This window comes from Hyla sarda, chromosome 8 (genome assembly GCF_029499605.1).
Source record: "Hyla sarda isolate aHylSar1 chromosome 8, aHylSar1.hap1, whole genome shotgun sequence".
NCBI classification, from domain to species: Eukaryota; Metazoa; Chordata; class Amphibia; order Anura; family Hylidae; genus Hyla; species Hyla sarda.
Genome location: NC_079196.1, coordinates 124285295 through 124310506, shown reverse-complemented (window position 1 = coordinate 124310506; position 25212 = coordinate 124285295). Strand labels below are relative to the sequence as shown.

The window sequence follows — 25212 nt, the reverse complement described above, 5'->3', positions numbered from 1 at the left end:
AGAGACCGTTTTCTTCTGACTACCTGCCTCAGCTACTATTCTGATCCTGCCACTTGCCTGATGCCATACATCTGATGCCAAGTTCTCCTTTTTTCACCAATCTTCGTCACCGGGTACTGGTATTACCACCCACCGCCCCACTCTGTCACCGGGTCACTTTCAGGACTCCTGATGCTGCTAATACCACCTCCAGGTTGTCTTATACTGCCACCATATGTTCTCCTCATGCTGATGCCACCTCCAGGCTGTCTCATTCTGCCACCATATGTTCTCATGCTGATGCCAGCTCCAGGCTGTATCAATCTGCCACCACGTTCTCATCATGCTGATGCCAGCTCCAGGATGTCTCATACTGCCACCATATGTTCTCCTCATGCTGATGCCACCTCCAGGCTGTCTCATTCGGCCACCATATGTTCTCAGGCTGATGTCACCTCCAGGCTGTCTCATTCTGCCACCATATGTTCTCCTCATGCTGATGCCAGCTCCAGCCTGTCTCATACTGCTACCATATGTTCTCCTTATGTGGATGCCACCTCCAGGCTGTCTCATTCTGCCACATATGTTCTCCTCATGCTGATGCCAGCTCCAGGCTGTCTCATACCGCCACCATATGTTCTACTCATGCTGATGCCACCTCCAGGCTGTCTCATTCTGCCACCATATGTTCTCCTCATGCTGCCACCAACTTCAGACTGTGTCATTCAGCCACTATATGGTCTCCTTTTGCTGTCCCCAACTCCAGGCTGTGTCATTCAGCCACTATATGGTCTCCTCTTGCTGCGGCTAACTCCTGGCTGGGTCATTCAGCCAATATATGGTCTCCTCATGCTGCCGCCAACTCCAGGCTGTGTCATTCTGCCACTATATGGTCTCCTCTTGCTGCTGATAACTCCAGGCTGTGTCATTCAGCCACTATATGGTCTCTTCATGCTTCTGCCACCTAAAGGCTGTTTAATTCAGCCACTTTATGGTCTCCTCTTGCTGCTGCCATCTCCAGGCTGTGTCATTATGCCAGATTATGGTCTCCTCATGCTGCTGCCCCCTCCAGGCTGTGTCACTGTGCCGCCATGTGGTCTCATCATGCTGCTGGCATTTTAAATAAAACTTTTTAGGTTCATCTATTTGAAATCTTCAATTTTAATGTTAAAAGATATCTTTAATCTTTTCAATTGTGGGGCCCAATGGTCTCATCATTCAGCCACTATATGGTCTGCTCATGCTGCCGCGACCTCCACGCTGTGTCATTCTGCCGCCATATGGTCTCCTCATACTGATGCCACCTCCAGGCTCTGTCATTTTGATATTTTGCGACAGTGATTCTAATAACAATGCCTCTAATCTGCATGTCATACTGAATAACAGTATTATTTCACTAACACAGCACACTCCCTATGCGTGTTACGGCAAGGCAAAGTGTTCTACACCCCTATTGAGGCTCTCTGTATCCCAGAAATAGTCATTTTTAATAGCATTTTGCCACGAATAAATTCGGACAGAACCAAATTTTTTCGGAAAATTCGGCGAATCGTCCGAATCAAATTTTTTAAAAATTAGCTTATCTCTAGTTGTCGGCATGTGCAAGTCTCAGCCAAACTTCAGTGAATGGCCGTGATTATTGATTTGCATCACATAACGTAACGGCTGGTGTAATCACATGCCAGGTTCATGATGCACTTTCAGCGTGCTGGCAGTTATAAGGCCAGCGATTATGAAGTATGGATGACATGCAGGATGCTGGAAGTGATGTCCTGAAGAATGTGCATCCTCCCCAACTGTTGAGCATGATGTGTGTAACTATGGTATGTAGATATACTACACTGAGAGAACATATCCCACAACACCCCCTGAGTTAGTCGCTTGGACGCAACGTAATGCATGGGGTTTCTGAGTGCCCCCCTCCACTCAATACTTTACTCCTCACCTGAGAACAAATAACAGCTCAGTTTGTGGAAATAGGCACTTAATATGGTGGCAAAAGGAGACTTGAGGTACTGCACTCACAGGGTGGAAGTGGTGGGGGGGAGGGTTGCATTGGAAAAGGGAAAGGGTGGAGGGAGGAGGAGAGAGAACATTTTTTGATACTCTTCTACAATAAAGCTTATTACATGTAATTCATTCAGTGTTTTCTCCTTCTTTTGCTAGTTAGGTCTGCCGTATTATGCTGGGGCAGAAACCTTTTGATATAAATTAGGTTGAGCCTCCCCTTTTTTAGTGTTACAAGTGATGAGGACAAGACAGAGAATGTGCTGCCTGTGGACGAAGCCTGACTGCTAAACAGATGAGAGGGATCTAAAGAAGCAGCAGCAAGGTTTTCTTCACATTGTGGGGCATCTTGACTGTCCCATGTGGCCTTGTGATGCCGCTCCATGTGCCTACTTATAGAGATGTAGTCTCTATACTCGTAGCCTTGCAACAGCTTACTTTGTTTGCAGAGACTGCACAGTGCCACATTTCCTGCATCTGGTAAGGTAGAAAAGACTTTCCACACCACAGAATACCAGATACTACCATTCTTCTGAAAGTTTTTCTTCTCAAGCCTACTGATGCAGCAGTGTCACTGACACCTGAGCTAATCAGTCCAGCAGACCTACATCTGGTACCTTTGACAAATGTTGTGGCCCTACCTCGGCTACACTCCTCTTTGGTGAGAGTATCATCAACATTTGTCACCTTCTCCTCACCAGGTTCCCACATCCTGTCCAACACATTAACATTAAACTTCTCCTTATTGGCTCTGTCAGTCCTCTTTTGATGGCTGATCATGTGATCCTTGTTCCCCCTCATCATATCTACCATAATGCCATACAGTATCCCCATCATACCTACTACTAGTCCCACTAGTGCTATGCTTGGCCACTGCTCCCAACTCCACCACCTCTGCAACACACACCAAAGGCTGACTGCCCTCAAACAACTCCTTATGGCTAATGCTATCCTTCTGCTAAGCACTAGGGAGGAAGCAAAGAAAAATGATGGAGCAAACCATCACGGAAAGACATTTTCTACACATAAATGTAACTGTAGATTATGGGGAATAGATTGACACCTGGCCTAATGTCATATCAGCAGAATCTTCCTCCTGCTGAGACCTTGAACAAGTCAATCAGTCCCCAACGGCCATACTATCCTCCAAAACCACACAACCCCTGGAAGAAAGGGGTTGCTGCTGCTGCTGCTGCTACTACTACCACCAGGCACCTTGCTGTTATCTGTACTGGTGCTGGTACTGCCACTAACATGCTTACTGGAAAAGGACATGACAGGGGTTTTCTTTCCTCTATCCCATTCTTGTCCAACAATTCCTTTTACCGTGTTTTTTTTTTTTTTACTGATAAAGATTTGGAGATTATTTGTATGTTTTTGGGGTGATTTGTCATTTAAAGAAACTGCCAGTCAACTCTCAACACTTTTAATGAATTGTGGCAGAAAAATTACTGCATGCAGTAATTTTTCCGCCACGATGTCCCGTCACTATATAACGTCCGTAAGGAATTACGGGCATATAAGGGAGCAAACGGGCAGTTACAAAACTCCATAGGCTGCAATGCGATTTAGTCGCGGCCGTCAGGGGTTTTGTCACGGACGGTTTTCCCCGATATAGTGACGGAACTTCTGACGGAAGTTCCTAAACGGAACAATAATATAGTGTGAAAGGAGCCTTAGTCATGGCAACCGGATTACCTGGCAGCATCACCACCATCAGCCACCCTTTCACCATGATGCCATCATCTGACCCCCCCCCCATCGTCCCCTGATTATTAGGGCGGGAAACGCGCTGGGACACTTTTGATTTTCCATACTTTGGGTTAAGCAAAGTACCACAGGCCATATTTCAAATACTGTGACTACTTACAGGACTAAAAGAGAAAATGCATTGAATTGATACAGACCACTAGGTATTTATATGTGTAAATGTTGAAATGCAAATAACCAGATAAATAAAGGTGGGGATATAAATAGTTAATAATCAATGTGGATAGTAAATATAATTGTAGGCTAGTTGTATAGATAATATAATGGTATTTATTAGGTAAAATTTATTACACAGAATAGTCCAAGCAGGGCCCTTGCTATGGACTTGCTGATTAGGTACAACATATTTAAATGTAAAATCAAATAACATAAAATTGGATAGAAAGCATATAAAAAGGTCGATATAGCAGCTACCTATTGATGTATTTATAGTATAGTGTTTCGGAATAAATGCATCAATAGGTGGCTGCTATATGGACCTTTTTATAAGCTTTCTATCCGATTTTATGTTATTTGATTTTATATTTAAATATATTGTATTTAATCAGCTAGTCCAAAGCAAGGGCCCTGCTTGGACTATTCTGTGTAATTAATTTTACCTAATAAATACCATTATATTATCTATACAACTAGCCAAAATTATATTTACTATCCACATTGATTATTAACTAATTTATATCCCCACCTTTATTTATCTGGTTATTTGCATTTCAACATTTACACATATATATATATATATATACCTAGAGTTCTGTATCAATTCAATGCATTTTCTCTTTTATCTCTTTTGACACGTGGGGTTACGTGTAACACAGAAACCTTGGTATATATTGAACATTGCGTGAGCCCCCCAACCCTTTTTTATATACTTACAGGACTATCTTTATTGTCTATGCACATGTATGTGTGCACTTGTACCTATGTGTTTATTGTGATGACTTATAGGTCTCACCATTGTTGGATCATTTATGTGCATACTTGTTAATACACCACTGGGGTAATATCTATGTGCCTAGTGCATATAGATATATATTTTATGCAGTCTTTTCAGTGCTATTAAGCCAAGTAATATCACTGCTATTGACCAGGGTGTCTATATATCAGCATGCATTTATATCCTACTGCCCATACGTGTACGTGTATGTCTGCATTTGTATCCATATGTTTACTGTGATGATTTACAGGTTCCATTATCATTGGTCCATACACATGCATCTTATACTGTTCTTGTAGTGTTTATATGCTGAATATATTATTTTAGTCTATCAGTATATACTTACATTCTCTATATCGTTTTTTCAGTAGTAGAGAGCTAAATAATATCATTTGCTGCAGACTAATCTTTATATACTAGTACAACGACGTACGTTGTCATCCATCCATTCTGTGGACATATACAGTTAGACCCCATTTTGTATATACAGTACAGACCAAAAGTTTGGGCACACCATCTCATTCAAAGAGTTTTCTTTATTTTCATGACTATGAAAATTGTAGATTCACACTGAAGGCATCAAAACTATGAATTAACACATGTGGAATTATAGACATAACAAAAAAGTGTGAAACAACTGAAAATATGTCATATTCTGGGTTCTTCAAAGTAGCCACCTTTTGATTTGATTACTGCTTTGCACACTGGCATGTAGAGTCCATCCGTTCATCTTTTCTGCGTCGCACAAAGACACGGTGGTTGGAACCAAAGATATCAAATTTGGACTCATCAGAACAAAGCACAGATTTCCACTGGTCTAATGTCCGTCCCTTGTGTTCTTTAGCCAAAACAAGTCTCTTCTGCTTGTTGCCTGTCCTTAGCAGTGGTTTCCTAGCAGATATTCTAACATGAAGGCCTGATTCAGTCTCCTCTTAACAGTTGTTCTAGAGATGTGTCTGCTGCTAGAACTCTGTGTGGCATTGACCTAGTCTCTAATCTGAGCTGCTGTTAACCTGCGATTTCTGAGGCTGGTGACTCGGATGAACTTATCCTCAGTAGCAGAGGTGACTCTTCGTCTTCCTTTCCTCTGGCGGTCTGCATGTGAGCCAGTTTCTTTGTAGCTCTTGATGGTTTTTGTGACTGCACTTGGGGACACTTCCCACCTAGAATATGACATATTTTCAGTTGTATCCCACTTTTTTGTTATGTCTATAATTCCACATGTGTTAATTCATAGTTTTGATGCCTTCAGTGTGAATCTACAATTTTCATAGTCATGAAAATAAAGAAAACTCTTTGAATGAGAAGGTGTGTCCAAACTTTTGGTCTGTACTGTACAATAAGTGAGTGACATGTATACGGTACTATCATTCCAGCTTTCTCACTTGATGCATCCAGAGTAACTATTGAGAAAATAGGTCAATTTTTCCTTCTCCTATCCCATTTACTTAGACAGTTATAGCAGATGGGGTGAAGAATACTCCCAAAAATTGGTGTCTGCTGTGGCGCTCTCCTCCAGGAGGTCTGTGTCTTGATTTGGGCAAATAACCAACCAAATATGGACTTTAAAAAATAAAAAAAATATTTATTCAAAGCATGCAGGTGAAACAACGAGTTTCGAAGGGCTGGACCCCATCTTCGTCAGGTTTCCTGATTAAAAGTTGAAAATAACGTGCCTTTTATAGTCGACAAGCCCGCGAAAACCATGTTTAAATATTACATAACATAAGATCCATACAATACAAAGTAAAAAAGTTCATAAAAGTGGGAGAAAATTCTTCTGTGTTCCTTAGTATGATATAAACTCTTTTTTTACAATGTTCGCAACTTATACCAATAGAAGTCTGTGTGTTACTGGATTGCGGTATTCACCGCAGTGATTCATTTTGTCAGACTTCCTATCAGCACATCCTGTTAGGGGCACGCTCTGGCTACACATGGTGATCATATATTCTTAAACAGATGGGAGTTGGGTCACATAGATGATGGGAGAGTGTTTTGCGGGAGTGAAATGTTCAGAATGGCTGAAGTGGTGGGAGAAAAAGCTTGTACCTACAGAGCTTCACAAATTACATATAATTGTCAGTAGCGGTACCAGTATAAAATTGAAAGTAAATTTAAATTTAGTTTCTTTTAAGATACTTTACCCCCCTGGTGTAGTGAACAGGGAAAATGTTCCGGCTTCACTTGGCTGAGCAGGTCCTGCCGCAGCAGATCACGGTCATCAAGTCCAACTCCCTATTTCAAGATCATGTAGTGGTATACAAGAGGTATATAGATGACCTGTTCCTCCTATGGCGCGGCCCCCCTGACAAAATTACACTATTAGTTACTGCAATAAATGAAAATAATTGGGGTTTAACTTTCACCCCCTCCTTTTTCACAGAATCAATAGAATTTTTGGATTTAAGGATCACTCACCAAGACAGCAAATTCAATACGTCAACCTTCTTTAAGAAGGTTGATTCTAACAATTATAACCCTTTTTCTGTTTTGTTTTTTCTTTTCTTTTTTAAACCTTTTATTTTAACCTCAATATAATTACAGATGAGAACAGCAAAAAAAAAACACGAAAATGACATCCTTACTACACTTAAATCTTTCAGAAAAACATTATTTATGATTTTCACTCCTTTCCCCTTGACCTACCCATTACAATATTTACCTTTTACTTGCGTCCCGCAGCCCCTCCTCCATCTGTCTCCCTCCCCCTCCCACCTATCTCCGTTCCCTTTTCTAATACCAAGCATGTGCTCCAAAAAGTAACAACCCTTCTCCTAAAGGAGGGAAAGGTCCACCAACAATATATGGAGTAGGGGAGATCATATCTAGGGGGGAGAGAGAAGAAAGAAAAAAAAATATTATAGAAAATAAAAAAATAAATACAAATAAATTATTATTTTTCCCTTTTTCCCTTTCTTTTCAGACATTTATTCATACATAAGACCTCTTTATTTATTTTTCTTTTTTCTTTCTTTTAGTGTTCCGTTTGTATTTCCCTTATTTCCCCAACTTGCCAGCACTAGACTGCACCTTTCTCAGGCCTAGGTCTCTGACTGACTACACCCCCACCTTCCAGGGTGGTTTTTAACTCACCCTAGTCTGTCGAGGTAGCGGGGAACCAAAGGGTTTTGGAATTGTTCGGTTAACTGATTCAGCACTTTCTTTATTTTCGTTGCCTTTTTCTCTCATTATTCACTTCTCTCTCTTCTAACATCCTAAACAAAACAAAAAGGGAGAAAAAAGAATAGGATTTTTCTCTTCTTAATTCTTCTCCTTTTATCCTTCTTTCCTCTTCCCTATTCCTCCCTTCTCTTTTCTAACCCCCCTCCTCCCTCAGCAAAAAATCAAAAGGACATATATAGACTAGTTGTTTAATCGATAACTCTTCTACCACCTCTTCTCCCTCCACTATAAACAGAGCGGTATCAGACAGGCTGCGGGACCCAAGCATTACAATTGTCTCTTATTAATAAAAAAATTGTGTCACCCTGTGATTTCTGTTACATATTGCTCTCTTGGCCCACCCCAACTATTTTCCCACTCTATTGCACTTATTACACCTAATTAATTCTCCCACTGTCGTTGACTATTATGAACCGCACTATCATCCTGTACCCTCCTTAATTCTTTATACATTTTAGATGTCACTTTTTTACTAATCTCTTTCTCCATCATCTCTTTCATTAATGGTTCTTCTTTTACCACAAACAACTTTTTTATTTATTTTACTCACCGCCTGTTTTAATTGGAAATATTGATACCCCTGATTCTCAGGGATTCCATATTCCCTACTTATACTATGAAATGCCCTTAACTCGTTTCCCTCAAATATTTGTGCCACAAATCTTATATTATACTTATACCAGAATTCTTTTGTTTGACTTTTAGTGATTTCCTAAAATTTTATTATCAAATAAAGGTGTATATCGTGTCACCCCTTTCTGTGAAACAACTTTCTTGACTACCTCCCACAATTGCTATGCCAATTCTATTAGGGTTCCCCCATTCTTTCTACAGTGTCTAACAACCCACCTTCTAACCACTCCCATATATTTTCACACATTTTACCCCTACTACTCATCACTTTCTTCAAATAGTCCATTTCCTTTCATCTAATTATATGAGATAGTTGTGCGGCCAAAAAATAGGATCTAAAATCCGGAACTGCCAATCCTCCGCTGTTCTCATCTTTCATTAAGTGCTGCAACTTAATTCTCGGTTTTCTCCCCTTCCAGACAAGGTCTCTCAATAGGGACTCTATTTGTTTGAAAAATCTTACTCCAAACCAAATTGGGCTATTTAACAGAACGTACTGTAATTGAGGCAGAATTTTTATTAAGCTAATTCTATCGGCCATATTTAATGGAAGTCCACACCAGATTTTAAATTTGGCCCCTATTTTCTGCAACAAAGGATCAAGATTCAATTGTACATATTTTTTAACATCTTTGGAGACTGCAATACCCAAATATTGAAAAGATTCATGTTCTTCCAAAACCTTTAACTTACTATGCTCTATTTTTCCCTTCAATGGGAGAAGTATAGTTTTTTCCCAATTAACTTGAAGCCTGACAGCTTGCCAACATTTTCCACTCGTTATTAACCTGTCCAATATATCCTCTGTATTGGCGACATACATTAGAATATTGTCAGCAAACAATGATATGTTATCCTCTCTCCCCCGACATCCAAACCCCTCCATCTCCTCCATCTTCCTGATCTTTATTGCCAAGGGAGAAGATGTAGGGGGAGAGAGGGCAGCCCTGCCTTGTTCCTCTAGTGAGTGGGAAGCACTCTGTTTCCTCATCATTTACTAGAATCACCGCCATTGGCTTTTGATAGAGAATTCTCATCCATCTTATAAATCTCTTACCTAGGCCGAAGGCTTCTAATACTTTCCACAAGTAGGGCCACTCCACCCTGTCAAACGCCTTGACAGTGTCAAGTCTCCTTATGTTATCTGCCATACTAAACCCCTGTCTAAATCCGCACTGGTCCTTATCTATCAAACCCGAAATCACTCGGGCCAGTCTGTTTGCCAACAGCCTGGCCAGAATCTTCATGTCTGTATTTAACAGCAAAATCAGTCTGTATGTCTGTATGACCCTGGTTCCACTGCATCTTTACCTGGTTTCAAAATCAAAATGATTACGGCTTTATTCATAGACTCTGGCAGTTCACCACCTCTAAATATTTCATTAAATGATACCACCAATTTCGGACCAGTATCTTTCCAAATATCTTATATAACTCGAACGGGAATCCATCTGGGCCCACTGCCTTAGCTTTCGGGGCCTACCTTATTATTGTTCTTATCTCATCTTTACTAATTTCCGCTCCTAACCCCTCCATCATCTCCTTTGTTACTTTTGGCTGACCACATTCTGTTATAAATTTCTCAATTGTAGGAATATCTACCTCTCCTTGTATCTTATACAACTCCCTATAATATTGCAAAAAGATCTCTGCAATTTCATTTTGCTAATTTCTTATTACTCCTTGGCTGTCTCTTATTGCTTTTATTACTACTTTGGTTGTGTTATCCTCAATCATTTTTGCCAGAAACTTCCCTGGTCTGCCCCTCTCACAATATCTCTGTCTATATACTCTATTCATAATTTTAACTGCTTGGTTGCTAATAAAATCCTCATAGTCCTTTGTCGCCTTTATCCACCTCTCTTTGTCTTCTAGTGCTCTTGAACATCTATATTCCCCCTCTGCAACTTCTATCTGTATAGATCCAAAGAAAGGGCAAAATAATACCAATATATTTTGAGTCGAGTGTGTTAGTAACTAACAAGAGATCCTATATACACACTTGAATATCAATTCCATATGTTAATAATAAACTTTATTGAGAACATCATTAGATAAAAACAATAAAAAAGGACAGTATAGCCAGACAAAAATGGAGTTGGTAAGGTAGGTAATATATCATAAATTAGCATAAATGCAAAACATGACATAGTTATTCCTATCTAAAGAGTAGGGCCACCAGTACAACAAAAATTATAAGTTACACATATCAGTTATGTAAAAATTGCACAGATAACAATTTTTTTTATCTTAATGAGGGGACAGCCTCGGGTAATGTGGTCTGGGACGCAGCAAAGGCTTATATAAGTGGATTAAAGGGGTTATCCAGGAAAAAACTTTTTTTTATATATCAACTGGCTCCAGAAAGTTAATCAGATTTGTAGATTACTTCTATTAAAAAAATCTTAATCCTTTCAGTACTTATGAGCTTCTGAAGTTAAGGTTGTTCTTTTCTGTCTAAGTGCTCTCTGATGACATGTGTCTCGGGAACCGCCCAGTTTAGAAGAGGTTTGGGGATGTGCTTCTAAACTGGGCGGTTCCCGAGACACGTGTCCTCAGAGAGCACTTAGGGAAGCCAAACGGCGAAACGACGTTGGGGTGCTGGTGTTGTGTGGGTAGGTACACTGTCTATGTCTCCTAGCTTGTGCTCTGTGAGTGGGGAAGCTTCATGGTAATGCTGCTTTTTGTGCTCAAGACGGGCGGGCATTGATTGTTATCCCGCAGTTCTTTTGAGCTCTTATTTGCACACTATTATTCGCCTTTACCCTTCTTCCTGACCACTCGCTGGAGGCCATCTATTCAGTGACCTCCTTACTTAGGTATTGTTATCTGTGCAATTTTTACATGACTGATATGTGTAACTTATAATTTTTGTTGTACTGGTGGCCCTACTCTTTAGATAGGAATAACTATGTCATGTTTTGCATTTATGCATTTATGCTAATTTATGATATATTACCTACCTTACCAACTCCATTTTTGTCTGGCTATACTGTCCTTTTTAATTGTTTTTATCTAATGATGTTCTCAATAAAGTTTATTATTAACGTATGGAATTGATGTTCAAGTGTGTATATAGGATCTCTTTTAACTTCTATCTGTACTTTCATTGCCTCCTCATTTTCTCTTGCCCTCTTCTTTATCCTTGCCATTCTTTCCATCATTAAAGGGGTTATCCATGAAAAAACTTTTTTTTTTATATATCAACTGGCTCCAGAAAGTTAAACAGATTTGTAAATTATAGCGAACTACAGGTTCAGAAACCGGCACTGCTGTATATGCGGCAATTACAAAGCTAACAGGTGGATATCAGAAGCTACAACTGTTCCATATGGTGCTCAGTCCAGATAAAGCAAGCATATCCAATAATCCAGGTAGTAAGAAAAGAGGACGGCACTCACCCAGGATTGCAGCTTCAAACGTTATTTATTCTGTGAACACAGTGGCGGTGTCGGACAGGTGAGAGGACAGGAATGCCGAGGGCCTCAGCATGCAGGTAACAGCTGTGTCGTACTTCCGTACTTCCTACTGATGGTCTGACGAAGTACGGAAGTACGACACAGCTGTTATCTGCACGCTGAGGCCCTCGGCGTTCCTGTCCTCTCACCTGTCCGACACCGCCACTGTGTTCACAGAATAAATAACGTTTGAAGCTACAATCCTGGGTGAGTGCCATCCTCTTTTCTTATTACCTAGATTTGTAAATTACTTCTAATAAAAAATCTTATTCCTTTCAGTAGTTATGAGCTTCTGAAGTTAAGGTTGTTCTTTTCTGTCTAAGTGCTCTCTGAGGACACGTGTCTCGGAAACCGCCCAGTTTAGAACCACATCCCCAAACCTCTTCTAAACTGGGCGGTTCCCGAGACACATGTCATCAGAGAGCACTTAGACAGAAAAGAACAACCTTAACTTCAGAAGCTCATAAGTACTGAAAGGATTAATATTTTTTTTAATAGAAGTAATCTACAAATCTGATTTCTTTCTGGAGCCAGTTGATATATAAAAAAAAGTTTTTCCTGGATAAACCCTTTAATCCACTTATATAAGCCTTTGCTGCGTCCCAGAACACATTACCCGAGGCTGTCCCCTCATTAAGATAAAAAAAATTCTGAGAAATTTCCCACTATGTATGGTTCTTCCCCCATATCTCTAACCAGTATGGACTTACACATAGTCCTCTTCCGTGTTTTCTCTTGTTACTATACAATTTTATCAGCATTGGTGAGTGGTCTGAGACGCTTCTAGGCTAATATTTAACTTCTTTCACTCCCCTTAGCATATCCTGCGATCCTATTGTCATATCTATTCTAGACAAAGTTTGTTTAGATTTATTTAAGCATGAGTATAATTTTTTTTCTGGGTTTTGGATCCTCCATAAATCCTTCCACCCCATTTCATCTAAAAATTTCCCCAGCCCCGAATTAGATATTTTTCCCTTTATTAATTTTTTTCTCCATCTATCCAAATAATCTAGAATCACTGTATTATAATCACCCATAATTAGTACTGGGATATTCCCCATATCTTTAAAAAATTTACATAGGCTCAACAGAACTGAAAAATTTAAAGGGGGTGGAATATAAATGAAGGCCCAATCATTTTTTCCCTCCCATTCTATCATCAAGAACACATACCTTCCTTCCCTATCAATTCTATTCTCTAACACTTCCATCTGTTTCCCTTTATGTATCATCACACTTACCCCCCTTGAATAATTAGAGTACATTGAGTGGTATGATTGAGCTATTCATTTACGGTTTAACATCATAATTTTTTCCTTATTTAAGTGGGTCTCTAAAAGGCAGACCACCCCAGGCAGATGTTTTGCTATTACCCTGAACACTGCAGCTCTCTTTCTGATAATCATCTAACGTTCCATACCAATATATTTACCATCTAACTTTTGGCTTTTTGTACAAGGAAAAAAAAAAAGAAAAACGCTAGTGCCAACCCCCCCCCCCCCCCCCCACATGGTTCACTCTCCCCTTACCTCTCTACTGAGCCAAACCTCCACCTGACCACGCCATACTTAAAACAATTGCATAAGAAAAAAAATATTATTAAAGGGGTACTCCGGTGCTTAGACATCTTATCCCCTATCCAAAGGATAGGGGATAAGATGCCTGACCGCGGGAGTCCCGCCGCTGGGGACCCCCGTGATCTTGCACGCGGCACCCTGTTTGTAATCAGTCCCCGGAGCGTGTTCGCTCTGGGTCTGTTTACGGGCGACCACAGGGCCGACGGCGTGTGACAGCTATAACGCCCCCTCCCATAGGCTTGCATTGAGGAGCGGAGCATGACGTCACACGGGGACGGAGGCGTGACGTCACACGCCGTCGGCCCTGTGGTCGCACGTAATCAGACCCGGAGCGAACAGGCTCCGGGGACTGATTACAAACAGGGTGCCGCGTGCAAGATCATGGGGGTCCCCAGCGGCGGGACTCCAGCGGTCAGGCATCTTATCCCCTATCCTTTGAATAGGGGATAAGATGTCTAAGCACCGGAGTACCCCTTTAAAGGGACAACTATTTAATCGCTTCGTTATCCAGCCACTCCGTTGCATCTGCTGGTGTCGTAAAAAAAAGTGTTTGATTCTTGTACTCTGTTCTCAATTTGGCCGGGAATATCAATGAATATTTTATTTCCTCCACTCTTAATGTTTTTTTAACCTGTAAAAAATTCATCCTTGCTTGCTGCGTTTTTTTTGAAAAATCCGAGAATATTCCCACCTTACTACCTTCAAACAATGTCTCTGTATTCCTTCTCGCCCTTCTTATAATGTAATCCCTATCTGCTGAGGATACCAATTTTATCAGCATAGCTCGGGGCCTAGCTCCCGGTGGAGGGGAATGAAAAGGAACTATGTGCGCTCTCTCTTTTACCATTGTCTCCAGCAAGCCCCCTCCTCCAAAAGTTTCTCTCAACCACTTTTCCATATATCTATTACAATCCTCTCCTTCTGCCTTTTCTGGGATGCCAAAGACTCTAATATTCGAAAGCCTACTTCTATCCTCCAAATCCCTAACCTTGTCCGTCATCTGTTGGCAAACTCTTTTTAACTTAACTGATTTTTTAGCCTTCTCTTCTACCTTGCCTACTCTTTGCTCGACTTCTCCCATTCTTTCTGCCATTTTCTTAATATCATCCCTTATCAGAGATATATCTACCTTTACTTCTCCTAAATTCCCCTGGACCTCGATTAGGGATTCATTAGCCCTCTGCACCCCTTCCAAAATTTTATTCAAGATTTCCGAAGATTCCCTTCCTGGACCCTCATAATCTACCTCCTCCTCTGGATCAAATCTATTCTCTTGATGTTTTTTTTTTGACTGCTGGAGACAAAAATTTCTCCATTACCCCTCCAACCGCTCCCTCACCTTTCTCTTTCTCTCTTACTTTAATTCCTATACCAGATCTCTTAGCACCATCCTCCTTTCCATCTTTCCCTACATTTCTGCATCCCATCATAGCTTTATCAAAAATTATTGAAGATGTAATATCCTTAATTTACATATATATATTTACAATCTGCAACTATTATACACAGGTCCCAGTGAAAAAAACAATTTAGAACTTTGCAATTTTATAACCACTTAGAACTATACAGTCCACAGCAGATTTAGAACAATTTAGAACTATGCAGTCCCAAGCAAATTTAAAGCCAGTCGAGCAGATCCAGCGCAGTTTTAACCTCAGGCCAGATCTCTTCCCAATATAACAGCATGTCTGGACCAATATTTTGCTGCTTCTCAGACCTGCAGACCAACCCAAAACACCCAAAAGGACCTCCCAATCCAGTGGATAAACTCCCATAACATTTAGTGCCTCTTAGCAAACTAATTAATGGCCCAGGTCTGACCTTGTCTTCAGTGTTAGCAGTTCACACCAATGTCATCCTCCTGGCTTCACACCTCTCGCTTGCCTGGATGCCCCAGCCACTGCTCACACTCAACAGTTCCCCCTCCTGCTTACTTGCTACCACAGTCTTCCTCCTGCAGCTCCATTCCCTGGTCCCAGCGCTTCAAAACCTCCGCTCTCCGGCGTCCTCAGCTCCCGGCACCACATCCACACTGTCAGCGATCCTTTCCCGACATTAATCCTCAGACAACAGAGGACTTAGCTTCCCGCACATGCCGACACCCCGGGGGACTCAGCTCTGCATCCCGGCTATCGCAGCATTCTCACAGGTGGAGGTGAGCGGCGTGCTTGTGTGCGTCCGCTCACATGCTCCTCCTCCCAGCTCCCAGTTATATACCTTTTGCAAGTGGACACTACAAAAAGTGGAAACAGAATATCCCATTTGGGCAATTCAAAAGGGTTAGAAAGAACTGTACAAATTAGTCCACTTTTTTGAACAATCGAATACCCTAAATTCTCGGTTCATGGCAAAGGGATATCCAAAAGACCTGGTAAATAAATCTTATGAAAAAACATATATACTCACCCAGGATGACTGCCTGGATAAACTTGATTCAGAATCATTCATCCTAGAGAAAAAAAGAAAAATTGTTAAAGGAGATAAATACAAATGTAACTCCATCACTATGTATTCAGCAGGTCAGCTAAATATTAGGAAAATTCTTAAAAAACATTCGCAGATACTGTTATCCGACCCTTATTTGACCAACATCCAACCAAAAAATCCTGGCCTAACTTTCGGACGGGCCCCCACCATCAAAGGAATGATTGCCCCAAGCAATTTGAAATACCACCATCCACCCCCAAAGGATCTTTCAAAAAAGGGGAATCCTGGAGTCTTCAAATGTGAAAAATCAAGGTGTTTGTGTTGTAAAACAATAAATCATGGAAGCAAAACCTTTTCCAGTACACATTCGGGGGAATCTTTCCCTATTTAACTGCATCTCACTTGCCAAACTGATTTTGTCATCTATCTTATAGAATGCCACTGCAAAAAACAATATATTGGACGGACCACACAACCCTTATGCAACATGGCCTATCTAGGCATTTTACCTTGGCACATGATGGAGAAGCTGCAACATTTTTCATCACACCGCTGGAACATATTCCACTGGAAAATAAAAATAGATTCCAGACTTTGTCTCGCAAAGAAATGTTCTGGATTTACAGCCTCCAGACATTGTAGCCTTTTGGACTAAAATAAGCTGTGGAACTTATATGCTAACACTCTCACTTTTAAAAATGTGTCAGTGCATAATTCACTCCCATTCCCTTCCCCTGATTCCCCTCTTTTTCCCCCTACCTCCCTTCCTCCCCTCCCATGTCATTTACCTGTCCATAACAGTCCCCATTACATTGGGACATCTTTGTTGTCCAAATAATAATTACATCTGTACAACATGCTGTTGTGAGTCCCTCCAAAAACGCTTCCCATATCTGTTGAATATAAGTACCCATGTTCATTCGTCCAATGCAAAGTAACACTATACTGACACATACTAACAAATGCTACACTTTAATCTGCCCAATACAATAAAATAGACCTCTTGTTAAAAAGACATTCATATCACCATAATATAAAATTGTTTGCCATCTCTCTAGCCTTTCCCACCTGCGGGTTCATTTTTTGAAGCACTGTAGGACCAATATTTTCTGCCCACCATTTAAGTAGCTTGCTCTATGCTGCCTTGGCTGCTTGTCTGCGACTTTAACTATTACTAAAATGTTTAGTGTCAAAAGATATATTTATAGAGAGCAATAGCGTACTGTACGCACTGTAGCGTATTTTTCTGCCCTTATAAGTGCATACCACACACCTACATCTAAGTAGTGTACTATTTTGTACCCGTTAATCTGTCAAAGGCCTAGATAATGTGAAAGGACAGACAATGGTACACACCTGCTGCTGTTCTAGACAAATACTGTTTTAAGCGTAGCGAAGCGTATTGTACTCCCCTCATATACGCATTAAGTATGTCAGGCAGAGAAGTTCCAGGACGTGCACAGAGAAGTGCCAGAGGCCTAAATTCCTCAGACAGAGGTTGCAGCAGACTAGGGGCGAGTGGCAGCAGGAATCGCAGCGAGAGGCCTGAGCTCCTGGTATCATTTAGCGGTCGTGTCTCGACCAGCAAACCATCTGCCATCATCGATTGGTTAACACGGTCATCCACTTCATCACAAGTGGCATCTGATACCCCCAGTCAACAGTCGGTGGGTTCCTCAGACACAACACTCAGTTGGCATGTCCCGGGAGCAGTCTTTGTCCTCCGATTGCCTCTGTCCTATGCTGTTCCCTCCCCTAAAGAAGTATCTTATGCTGTGGGTTCAGCTCCACTATTCAGTGAGGGCGATCTAATAGAGGACAGTCAGCAGCTACTACCCAGCCTAGAAGTGGAGGAGACATCTGCCGCTTCCCCCACTAGGTGGGCAAGCAGTGATGAGGAGAGTGACGTGGGAGGCGGTGTTGCCAGCGTTCAGGGTCCTGAAGCAGACATTGTTGAGGAACCTGAGGAGGACATCAGTGACGTGCAGACACTTGTTGGTGATGATGAAGCCAATCGCAATTTGTTTGGTGTAGAAGGAGCTTCATCATCATCATCAGGAGAAGAGAGGTGCAGGTTGCCCGTGAGGCAGCAGCTGAGCCAGCAAGGTGGTAGTATGGTTGGCAGTAAGCATGGTGGCAAAATTGGAAATTCTGGAGCCAAACGTTCCCGGGGGAGACCACCTGCTTCGCGGCAGCCTACCTTCCCGGGAGGTAGTAGAACAGGGGTTCCTGGAGACGGCGGCAGTAGCAGTCAATTAGTGCAGACTGTTGGTGGGAAAATCAGCTACTCGGCGGTGTGGCAGTTTTTCATCAAGCATCCGGTGGAGGTTCACATAGCCACATGAAAGATTTGTCGGCAGAAGGTGAAGCGTGGCCAAGGTCCCAATGTTGGCACCACTGCACTGCGTCAACATATGCTTCGCCACCATAAAGCGGTCTGGGAGAACCGTGGCTCCAATGTAGTGGTCCAGCCTGCTGCATTGCCCAGTGGCTCGCCATTCCCTCTATCAGCCAGCCAAGGCTCAACCACCTCAGCCGAAGGGAGCTGTGTGTCATATCCTCCTGCTCCTCCTACTTTTAGTCAATCATTCCGCCAACAATCCATCGGCAAAGCCATGTCCAAGATACAAAAGTATGGCTGACTCATCCAATGGTGTGAAAAATCCCCTCCCCCAATAAAGTTTAAAATCAAACTTTTTCCCAGTTTAATACATAAAAGTGTAAAAAAAACAATAGATAATAAACATATTTGGTATCGTTGCGTGCGTAAATGTCCGAACTATAAAAATATAATGTTAATGACCCCCAACGGCGAACGGCGTAAACATAAAAAAAAAGTCAAATTTTTTTATAAAAAGCGATCAAAAAGTCACATATACGCAAATCTGAAACAAAACAAACTACAGATCATGGCGCAAAAAATGAGCCCTCACACATCCCTGAATATGGAAAAATAAGAAAGTTATAGGTGGTCAAAATAGGTCAATTTTAAACATACTGATTTTGTAAAAAAAAAAAAAAGTTAGAGATTTTTTAAAAGCAGTAGAATAATAGAAATGTATGTAACCATGGGTATCATTTTAATCGGATTGACCCAGAGAATAAAGAAAACGTGTATTTTTTACCGTAAATTGTACAGCACGAAAAGCAAAACCCCCCAAATTTGCTAAATTATGATATTCGTTTAAATTTCCTAACACAAATTTTTTTTTTTTTTTTGGGGGGGGGGGGGTTTACCATACATTTTAGGGTAAAATGAGTGATGTCATTACAAAGTACAACTGGTCACACAAAAAACAAGCCCTCATATGGGTCTGGGAATGGAAATATAAAAGAGATATGAATTTTAGAGGGCGAACACTACGCAAACATTTAATTGGCTGCGTCCTTAAAGGGGTATTCCAGGCAAAAACTTTTTTTTATATTTCAACTGGCTCCAGAAAGTTAAACAGATCTGTAAATTACTTCTATTAGAAAATCTTAATCCTTCCAATAGTTATTAGCTTCTGTAGTTTTCTGTCTAACTGCTCAATGATGATGTCACGTCCCGGGACGTGAGTCATCAGAGAGCAGTTAGACAGAAAACAGCAACTCAACTTCAGAAGCTAATAACTATTGGAAGGTTTAAGATTTTTTAATAGAAGTAATTTACAAATCTGTTTAACTTTCCGGAGCCAGTTGACATATAAAAAAAAGTTTTGGCCTGGAATACCCCTTTAAGATGAAAATGGGCTGAGTCCTTAAGGGTTAATATATATAATGGAACTTATATCTTTTCCATCAGTTGAGTCGGTTTAGGGCTGGAACAATTAATCAATTAATCAGCAACTAATCGATTATGAAAATAGTTGTCAACTATTTTCATAATCGAGTAATTGGTCAGCCAATTTCTAAAGATCAATATCACTGAACATCACTGTATGTATATATGCAACTGTGGTCCTTGGCAGCTTAATTAGTGAAGAGGGGGCAAAGCACAAACAATCTTCTGCTTCTTGCAGCTATTGTAAGTCCCCAGTTATGTTAAAGGGGTACTCCGCCCGGAAAACATTTTTTTAAAATCAATTGATGCCAGAAAGTTAAAGGGGTATTCCAGGATTTTTTTTTATTTGACTATGCTATAGGGGCTGTAAAGTTAGTGTAGTTCATAATATAGTGTATGTACCTGTGTGTGATGGTTTCCTCACAATTCTGTGATTTTCACTCCAATATTTATTTTTATCAGCATAGAAAATGACTCAGATTTTTCCCAGCTTGCAATGCGGCCAAGACCTGACTCACTAGTCAGCTGATGACAGGGAGCCTGTCTGCTTCAATGGGTGTAGGGATCAATCTGCAACTAATGCAACAGCTGTAGGCACTCTGATTGAAAACCACAGGTCTTTTGATGGATGCAGCTCATTTATGTTTCAATGGGTGGGGTGGCTGATGTGTGGGAGGGAGGAAAATGGAATTGTGGGATTTGTAGTCAAAAAAAGAAAAGTCAAACAGGAAATACAAGTTCACAAAAAGCTATCTCACAACATAGCCATTTAGCCCCAATACAAGCGCATATCCTTCTTAAGCATGTCCATTACTGCCTGCCAGGTACGTACTAAAATCACCTTATGGCGGATAAACCCTTTAAACAGATTTGTAAATTACTTCTATTTAAAAATCTTAACCATTCCAGTACTTAGCAGCTGCTGTATGCTCAACAGGAAGTTCTTTTCTTTTTGGATTTCTTTTCTGTCTGACCACAGTGCTCTTTGCTCCACCTCTGTCCATTTTGGGAACTGTCCAGAGTAGGAGCAAATCCCCATAACAAACCTATCCTGCTCTGGACAGTTCCTGACATGGACAGAGGTGTCAGCAGAGAGTGCTGTGGTCAGGCAGTAAGGAAATTTAAAAAGAAAAGAACTTCCTCTGTAATATACAGCAGCTGATACGTATTGGAAGGATCAAGATTTTGAAATAAAAGTGATTTACAAATCTGTTTAACTTTCTGGCATCAGTTGATTTAAACAGAAATGTTTTCCGGCAGAGTACCCCTTTAAAGGCCAGACTCACAATAGTTGCAGAGAGAAGATGCAGAAAGTGAAAGATTATGTGTGTTGACCCCCTCTTCACTATAGAGGCTGCTGGGGGAACATAGGATGGACAACCAGGGAATGTGCTGCCCCTCCTATCTGGCACAGGTGAGAAACAGGGAGGGGGTATACCCTTATAAGGAAGAAAAAAAAAATATATATATATATATATATATATTTTTTTTTTTTAAAGAATTATTATACATAGTTAAATATAATTTAAAAAAAAATACTCCTTTCATTCTCTGCAAGGCTCAGCATCTTTCCGACCCCACAAACCCTCTCTTAACACACAATGCATCCTTTAACTTACACACACACACACACACACACACACAGAAGACCTTCAGTCCAAACCACCCCCCCCCCCCCCCATTAATGCCATCCTTAAAGGGGTTATCGGGGGCGTGGCCTGGGTAAGGAGCCTGCTGCAAGCATGTAGCTGAGCTCCTGTGACTGAGAATTCCTAAAAGCGTCACAAAACTGGCATTTTAACTCGGATTCACTCCAAATTTGTTCTGGGGACCCAGGATCAGCTCAGGACCTTTCCTGCCAACTTTGGGCTACATTGACTGAATAATAAAAGCAAGCACTGCAGACCGACCCAGGCTGAGGGCTCAGGCATAGCTCCTAAGAACAGGAGCTGTGAGACACCAGCACTACATTGACAGAGGAGAAAGTAAGGGAGCAGCTGAGGAAAAGAAGCACAGCAAACACAGGAGACCAACTTAAGAACTGTGAGTTTACCTATATTCTTCCTGTACTATACCTGTTGAGTGCTTTGCTGCACAGTGGTGTTCTTCTGCGGGAGCCATTTTACCTAGGGAGCTCCAGGCACGTGTGAGATAGTGCTGAAGCACCACACAGCACTCCGTCTACTGAGATCAGAGGCAGTGTCTCTCACACACAACACGGAGCTGTTCTGCCTGCCAGCAGAGTAGATAACAACAACTCCACTAAGTGCCTCCATTAACCTCTGAACCCTCCTGTGATCTCCCACCTCACTACAGCTGGTTACACTGAACAGATAACAGTACAGCTGACATTAACCAGCTCCATTCAGACCTCCTTTACAGCCACCATTTGTTTATCTAAGAAGCATATACACAGCAGCTCCCTTCCTCCCTGCAGCGTGAGTCTGCTCTATTTCCAGTTATTCATGATATAATAACTACTGCCTATATATAACGAATCCCCTGCACATTACAGTATTTCTGCAAGAGACTGTCATACTTTTAAGATATTCGCAAACAGCTCAATTCAAGCACTACCCTTACCCAACTAAAAGACAAACTACCTGAGAATACTGTTCTGTGGAAATCTCACCTGTCGTGCGGTTGTTCCATAATTGCATTACACAGAACAACCAATAACTCTTGCAGACAATTTAATGCATTTCTGCTTCTGCATAAGTCTCCTGTAAAAGCATATAGGATTACTATCTATTCAAGTCATTTCCAAGCACGCTTAAACTCACTGTAAATTATACAAGTCAACACACTCTACTGGTGTCTAAAGAGCAGTGTTACTTTAAAAAATTTAATATATTGCGAGACATTCTACCTTCTACAATTGTATGACAGAGAACTAGGAATAATACTTACCTTCGACTTAATACCAACAGTGAGCATTTCAAGTCTGAAAACAGCTGCAGTCCCCTGGAAAGTGACCACCACAATTTAACATTTATTCTATCTCAAAGTTAAGCAAAAACGTACTGCTTTATTAAACACAAATAACACCGGGAATCTTCCCTATTCTGATTCTATCAAGTCTTTTCTACCATTCCTCTGCTAAATTAAACAAGAAATATGTCAAATACAAGAAACGCAAAGAAAATTGAAGCTTCCAAAAAAATGGAACAAATAGAACAAGACGGAGTATTCCAAACCACTTCATACAAAAAAAGAAACTCCACTAACAGATACGGCAACAAATCCCAACCTTCAAGATATCTCAACACACCACTATCACAGAGGATAAGAGTTACTCACATTGAACAGCCTGAAGATACAAACCTTCCTCTGTCAAACAGATACTCTCCACTACAAGAAAATGAAAATTCGTCAATTACCTCTTCCCCATCGCGGAGTCCAGAAAAACAAAAACAAAAGTTTTCCTCCCAAGAAAACTTATCTGAAAACATCCATTTAGATACAGAACCGGACGACCAATTACAAAACATGCCAGCATCTTCGGACACTGCCACAGAAGTAAAAAATATGCTGCTGTTGCTAAGACGTCAGATCCAGAAAGATACAAAATCCACAATGGCAGAAATAAATAAAAATGTAGAAGCCTTAGGAGAAAGGGTTGATCACACCGAAAAGAAAATGGGAGAATGTGTGGCAGCCCATAACAAACTAGCAGACGCCCAAGATCTACTTTGCGATGAAGTAGAATCCCTGAGAGCCAAACTCATCGACTTAGAAGACAGAAACAGACGAAATAACCTAAAGTTCAGAGGAGTTCCAGAAAGTATCTCAAGCCCTGAAATAGTCCCATACCTACAAAAGATGTTCAAATGTTTGGTTCCAGAATGCTCAGATATTGAGCTCACCATAGACAGGGCACATCGATTGCCCAAACCAAAAAACCTACCTGATTCAGTCCCAAGAGATGTAATAGCGAGACTATTATTTTTTCAAACAAAGGAGAAAATCCTGACAGCAAACAGGAAAGCGGGTTCCCTTCCAGACCAATACAAGGGAATATCGATATTCATAGACTTATCACCATCTACCTTAGCGGCAAGAAGAAATTTCACCCCTGTAACTACAGCTTTGAGAAAAAATGGCTTCAAATACAGATGGGGATTCCCGACTAAAATCATTGTGATGAGAAACGGCATCAATCATATCCTCACCTGTCCCATCAAAGCCAAAGAGACATTGGAACAATGGAACATAACGGTTGAGCCCTTCCCATTCCCACCACTGAAAGAAAACCAATCCCTGGAACGAACTGTAACACCAACTTGAACCATCTATCCGAGGTGGTGATGCTCTGTTGATTATCTATTCTAGGAAGTCACTACCCATGTCAAATTTATTTTCTCTCTGGATGCAAGCTCACCCCAACTTGCACATGTTAAATCAGCTCTGTATTGTTATCTATTTTTTCATTCTAGTTATCACATTCTATTGGTTTAATAATAACTACTGTATTTATGTTGTTCACACTCTATTTTCTCCATACTTATTTAGGACATTATGGTATGATGTCTACATACTGTGGTCCGAGGTGCTCAGCCGTCTACAACTGAAATGCTACACTCCACGTTCCCTAAGGTATTATCTACTACTCAGAACCTCCTCTACGCAAATCATTTTCTTACACAGATAGATGACGCTTAAATTTTATAGCCATAATGTTAGGGGCCTAAATTCACATAAACGTAGAACTTTCCTATGGAACGACATTAAGGAATCTAATGCAGATATTATTTGTATACAAGAAACACACATTAGGGATCAAGATAGCAACAAATTTAAATATAAGCATTTTCCAAATATATTCATGTCCTGTGCTCCGACGAAGAAAGCTGGTTCCATGATTTTGGTTAGAGACACTGTGACATTCCATAAGAAACAAATAGAAACAGATCCACTAGGACGCTTTATTATCGTATCCTGCACAATCAATAATAAGGACTACACAATTGCATCAGGCCAGATAAGGTTCTTAAATAAACTAATGAAAAAAATAAATAAGATTAAACAAGGAAAACTAATTATATGCGGTGACCTAAACTTAACAAACGACTTTAAACTAGACTCTAATTCTCAGAGTTCAAGAAAAGTTCTAACACTCAACAAATGGTTATTCACTGAAGGTCTATTCGACATTTGGAGATGTAAACACGGAATTGAGAGGGATTACACATTCTACTCTCAGACACACAAGTCTTACTCGAGAATAGATTATTTTCTAACTACAATTCATACAATCTCTGATGTTGAATTATGCACTATTGGCAATATAACGTGGGCCGATCATGCCCCTTTGTCCTTAACTATCTCCACACCTGATTTTCCAAAGAATAAATTTATTTGGAGGAATAATTCTTACATTATGAACCTACCAGAGGTCAAAAACAGACTCTATAAAAACTTAACTGAATACTTTAAGCTTAATGTAAACTCCACTACGAAGTGCTCAACCCTCTG

General features: G+C 40.8%; 2 protein-coding genes across 11 annotated transcripts in view; one reads left to right on the top strand and one right to left on the bottom strand.

Annotated features, from left to right (window-relative positions):
- Positions 1 to 25212, top strand: part of LOC130284639 (uncharacterized) — a 271577-nt gene that overhangs the window by 41305 nt on the left and 205060 nt on the right. The gene's annotated exons all lie outside the window — the stretch shown is intronic.
- The window catches only part of GULP1 (GULP PTB domain containing engulfment adaptor 1), a 1103506-nt gene that overhangs the window by 902847 nt on the left and 175447 nt on the right, over positions 1 to 25212 (bottom strand). For 5 of the 8 annotated variants that reach the window (XM_056535167.1, XM_056535165.1, XM_056535168.1 and 2 more), the window contains one exon: positions 15954 to 15996. The gene's annotated coding sequence lies outside the window, so the exon portion shown is untranslated. Of the gene's footprint in view, positions 1 to 6837; positions 6999 to 7355; positions 7519 to 7786; positions 7909 to 15953; positions 15997 to 25212 lie in introns of all 8 variants that reach the window. The other 3 variants (XM_056535177.1, XM_056535163.1, XM_056535164.1) reach the window with 3 other exon arrangements.